The sequence below is a fragment of the Eschrichtius robustus genome, chromosome 11, assembly GCF_028021215.1.
Source record: "Eschrichtius robustus isolate mEscRob2 chromosome 11, mEscRob2.pri, whole genome shotgun sequence".
NCBI classification, from domain to species: domain Eukaryota; kingdom Metazoa; phylum Chordata; class Mammalia; order Artiodactyla; family Eschrichtiidae; genus Eschrichtius; species Eschrichtius robustus.
In genome coordinates, this window is record NC_090834.1 from 87,666,570 (window position 1) to 87,672,569 (window position 6,000).

A 6,000-nucleotide genomic window follows, 5' to 3' on the forward strand; every position below is an offset into this window, starting at 1 on the left:
ATTTCCTCTGCAGCCCAATACACACCATTTGAAAACAGTACCCTTGTTGAAATGGCTACTCTCACACTTCACGCGTGGGCATGTAAATTGATAGTTTTCAGGCTGGCACTTTTGATTCAATCAGAAAAGTAAGCATATTCTTTTGGCCCAGCAGTTTCATTTCTAAGAATTCTCCCCAAGGAAATAATCAGGAATATGTGTGCAAAGATTAATATGTAAGTTCTATACATTCTTATTTAACTTATTTATCATTAAGTTATTAATATAGATACTATGTTATTAGACTCAAATGTCTACTAGGAACTAGGTTAGATCCATTATGGCACATCCATATTGAAATAATATGAAGTCATTAAAAATCAAGATACATTAAGTGAACACAAGCAAATACTATCTCAATTGTATAATACACATGTAAAGCATATAGTATGCACTGAAAAAATAACTAAAGAAATATACTAAACTTTCTGTAAAGACATGACCTTGTTTAATTTGACCTAAGGCTGACAAGAGGCCTATTTTAGCCAGAGGTTCAATGCAGTGTCTTCGCGAGGTACAGTAGGGATCTATACATCTTCCCATTGCTCAGGGAACAAAGTCCAGACTTCTTAAGTTGTACAGCCCTTAAGTGACTCTGGTCTTCTGATCATCTATCCTCCTTTTCCCTGCATTGCTCACTATGCTTGACCCACACAGGCCCTTTTTAGCTCCTGGATTGTACCTGCTCAATCCTACTCCTAGGCAGGGCCTTTGCACATGCTGTCCCTTCTGCTTGGAATGATCTTCCCTGTTCTTCTCATGGCTGGCTTCTTTCTTCAGGTCTCAGCTTAAATGTCACCTCTTCAGGGAGTCCTTCCTTGACTACAAAATGTAAAGTCGGCCTCCTCTTTTATTCTGCCCACAGCATCCTGCTCTTTTTCTTTTTTAGCACATATGATAATTTGTAATGACATATTTATGTGTTTCACTTGTTCAGTGTCTGCCTTCCCATAGAAGTGATGCCCCGTGAGGGTAAGATCCACATCTGTTTTGCTCACCACTGTATACTTGATGCCTGCTCAGAGGTTATTCATGGTAGGTACTCAATAAAGACTTGATGAATGAAGGAATAAAGGAACAAAGTTAACACTAAGCTATTAGGCACTGACTCTGTACCTAACAAAGTGCGGGGAACATTTAGAAGCTTGTTGGAGAAAGAAGACAGGGCCGAGATAGTAGGTGGCTGATAATCAGTGTAAATCAGTGTAATGCACAGGCTATAGGAATTCATACAAGGAAATGCTTCCCTTGTTTCTAAACCATTTTCTAAGAATGACTCATTGGATCTGAACTGTGTTCTGCATCCTAGAAGGAATGTGAACTGGAGAGAAATCTCACTGAGTACAGGTCTCCCATTTTCTAAAGGGATCTAGGGCCAGGTACATAGGTTGATGTGGAGTCATTGTATCACTTTGCATGTGCTCACATCCTCTTTTGCCGTCCCTCACACCGTCCCTCAAAATCTGACTTGCTTCTTTACGCAAAGAAAGAGGACCTGCAGTCCTTCAGTCTGAGGGCTTGTCCAAATCCCTAGAACAGCGGTTCACAAATAGAAGTCATGTCTCTGGAAGAACCATTCGAAACACTAAAATAGTGGGGGAAGAAAAGAGCAAATCGCTTTTGTGTTGAAAGAGAAACTTTTATACGTAAAATCTTGTAGGAGGCTTAAGAACAATTATAGGAAAAATAAAACAGATAATTCTACATGTTAACTGAATATTTTCCCCCCTGCAGATTGGAAAATGGCAACACGTATCTGATTTTATAAACAGAACATGTAGGGCTAGCTTAGGGTCCATCAGTGTTCCTAGGGAGTGCTGTCTTCAGACATGAAATTGGGTGTTTGCAGTGGGGGCTGGCATGGCATAAATATTTTCCAAGCTCTATTCAAACAGCAACTTCTATCTGCTACCATGCTATCAATTTTTCCAACAGTTGATTGCAAATTCACCTCATAAATCAATCTGTACAAGAGGTCAGAAGCCAACCACAGCCAATTAAAACCTCTCAGCAATAATTCATCCAAGATCTGAGTAAGGATTTTTTTTTTTACAAGTCCTAGGAGGCTCTTGTTTATTCTAATCAGATCAGTAGAGGAAGAACTAAATTGGGTAGGACCCGCATTTTTCTCTTATCCCAGGACACAAACTCAGATGTTTTTATAAGGAAAGGAAGAGGAAGAGGAGAAAGATATGAGGAAAGAGTGGGCTGAAGAATTTAGAACACTTTCTCCACATAAAGTAGCGTTCCCGGGGCTCTCCCCAAGGCTTGACCTGCTTCTGACTGCTTCCCCTGCTTGACGTGGGGAGCTTCTATGCCAACCTATTTGGGGTCTGAGTGCTGTCAGTGTTGTGTGCGACAAATAAATACAACTAACTACTATTTAGTGAGGGCCTGTGACACGTCAGACCCTGTGGGAGACTGAAATAAATTCAATATGTTTGTTGCTTTTTTAGAAGACTTTAGACTAAAGAGGATTAACCAGGTGTGAGAAAGTGCTGGGAAAACTAGGAGACTATGTAGCATGTACTATAAATATATAAACATATAACCACACACACATATTAATATACTATAACTCTGCAACTTTAACTATATTTTCACTATAGAACTGTGTTGGAAGCTGAGTGAACTTAGACAAATGACATAGCTTTCTAAACTTCTATTTCTCATCCGTTAAATGGGTAATAATAGCAGTACCAACTCATAGGCATGTGGTAGATTGAAGGAGAGATTTGCAGAGCACCAACATGCTCTCTGGGTCCCAGAGCACCCACTCAGTGCTGGCTACAATTAAGAACGATGTTAGACTCTAGGCCTTGCTGAAGTGCTCCCTGCTTATCAGCTCATTTGGTTTCAAGATGCTCCCTCCAGCCCCAGGTCTAGCCAGACTCTTGATTGATCACTCCCGGGGTCTGCGATGCCATCTGCTGGAGGTCAGGACTGAGGACGTGCAGGCTCCCCCAGGCCCGTGGTCCACAGCCGCCTGGACCTCCTCCTTGTGGCAGCACAGCCCAAGGGGCAGCCCTGCTCTGTCGGAGGGGCCCAGTGAGGCGCAACACTCTCCTGCCTGATCAGCAAGGCTCTCCTTTAATCCCTCTCTCAGACAGCCTCGGGCGCACAAGCAAACCTTCCAGCTCCTTTTTATAACAGAATGCTTTATTTTCTGATTATAAATGTAAAATAAACACTATAATAATTTGAACAGATTCAAAGTGTATAAAGGAGAAAATTAATAGTCTCCCTACGTCCACCCTCTTTACTCCCTACTCGCTATCCCCATCCTAAGGTAACAAATGGCAGTCATTCTGTGAATATCCTCCCATGACTTGTAAATACTTTAAAAATACCTTTGAAGTGTTTATACAAGCACATGCAATCATACAGCCATATGATAAATATTACATCTCCAATATTGCTTTCCTTTCCCCCACCGTGCAAAGTATTGTGACATCTTTCCCAGCCATTATTTAGAAACTCTAGACAAAACTGTGAGATCTTTACCCAAGTTCTGCAGGACATTCAACAAAGTAAATAGAAATATCAGCTTTGTCTTCCTGATGACTATCTTTTAGGTTTCATCCAAAGAGGTCCAAGTCTTTAGGTTCCAAAAACCTTTGGGATGAGGAAGCAAGTCAAAGAACTCATAACTTTTATTTCTCAGTAAAACCAGAGTATTTGTGGCTATTTATGGTCTGTTTCCCATTCCTCGGAAATTCTCTGTCTTCAGCTTTTTTTCTAGGTTTGGAGATGTGTGCAAAGGAAAGCTGGAAGCAAGAGACACTGTCTCCCTCTCAGAGGTCTCTCTGTAACTACCCACACATGGCCCTAGCTGAGGATGAGGAAACGTGTGTGCTGTGCAAATTTTGCCCACTCTGTTGTTACCCTGTACAGAGAGACCCGGCCCTCAACCTCACCAGCCAGGAGTGCAGGGCCTTTCAGGAAAACACATCACAATAAACAGGGTACACCCGAGACATTTAGCTGTTCGAACAGCTGGCATTTTTTTTTTTTTAAGTTTTTAATTATTTATTTATTTATTTATTTTTTGGCTGTGTTGGGTCTTCGTTTCTGTGCGAGGGCTTTCTCTAGTTGCGGCGAGCGGGGGCCACTCTTCATCGCGGTGCGCGGGCCTCTCACTGTCGCGGCCTCTCTTGTTGCGGAGCACAGGCTCCAGACGCGCAGGCTCAGTAGTTGTGGCTCACGGGCCCAGCTGCTCCGCGGCATGTGGGATCTTCCCAGACCAGGGCTCGAACCCGTGTCCCCTGCATTAGCAGGCAGATTCTCAACCACTGCGTCACCAGGGAAGCCCCGGCACAGCTGGCATTTTAATGAAGCTGGCTGAGGCGAGTCCAAGAGTAGTTAGAAGTCACCTTTCTCATCAAGTCTTAGGTAATTCCTGAGAAAATGTACATGAAGCCAAATCCTGCCCCATTCCCAGGACTCCAGAGAGACAGGAGGGAAGAGTAGAAGTTCACGATGGTGGTGGCCAACCCGACTGTCCTCTTCCCTTGCTCTGAATTCATCCCCAGCATCACTGGCAGGGACAGAACCATCTAAAGGGATGGTTTAGATGAATCTCACCTCTTTGGGACAAGAGACCAACACATCCTCACATCCACCCTGTGTTGGGGCAAGAGCATAAATAAAGAGAAACAGCTGAGTGGATCAAGATAAGAGCTAAGAAAAAGTAGTGTATCTTGGGAGAGAAAAAGGTGCTCTGACACCAAGCTTAAGCCCCTAAATCCCGCTGAGCACTAACAAGGATAAGGAGGCTCCTTCCAGCTGGAAAGAGAACAGCCCTCATAGAGTTATTTATCACTGGCCCACCGTGTTTATTATTGTGAGAGCCAGAGAAAGTGACCACGTTAATGGCAGGTTAAAGGGAAATCAGAACACGGGATTTGTGAGACTCCTGGAGCCTGATGGAGATTAGAAAGCAAAAGTCACGCGGCGTGGAGACCCACTCTGATAGACACACATACACATTCCCTTATCACACTCTGTGAATATGTTTACCCTTGGACTGTGAGCTTCCTGAAATAGGGGTGATGGTTTATTCCGTGTACATCCTCTCTCAATCACCCTTTCACAGGAAATGAGATTTATGAAGCAGGAGCTCAATAAATATTTGTGAAATGAACTCTCTCAGAGAACAGAATCTTTTCTGATTGGCAGTGAAAACAACTTAACCTTCAGCTAACGCTATTCAGAGTCTAGTATATGAGGGACAAGACTAACCAGGGCAGGAGGAAGAGACAAGCTGAAGTTAAAGAAGATGCTCTTTCCAACCTTTGCAGTGGATTGAGTAGATCAGCTTTCACAAAAGGGATAACTCCATGTGTTAAAATAAATTTTTTTTACTTTCTCACTAAAACTCTTTTAACATGGTGGTCAAATCCCTTCCATGTTTTCATTTTAGACATGAGCCTTAAGATATAAATATATATACCCCAGCACAGTGGCTGGTATATGCCTTCCCGCAAACCCCCCACCAGTGCTGGTTTCCTTCTCCTTTCCCCTGTCCTGTGTACTTTAATTCATGGAAGTTGGAGTAAACTGATGCAGATTCTTTCCTGAGAGCGCAATTAGGCAGGAGGAGGGAGGATGAGGGCCCAGGAGGACTATCAGTGAGGAACTGGGGAACAGGTTCTGTTTTGGTGAACACTATAGTTTGCCTGCAAAAAAGTACACATGGGAACCAGGATGAAGATATTCAAGAAAAGTCCAGCTGATAGGGATCTAACTTAGACTCTCCTCAGAAATCCATTTATACATTATACGTTGTAGTTTGTTCTAGTTCCTCATCTCTCCACTCTAAAAAAAGAAAACATGTTTACAGACTTTATGAAGAACCCCATGTTGACTTTCTTTGAACAAGACCTAGAAAAAAACTGACAATGGAAGGTGATAACAGAAAGAAAAGCTGATAACAGAAAGAAATGAAACCTTCCCCCAGTC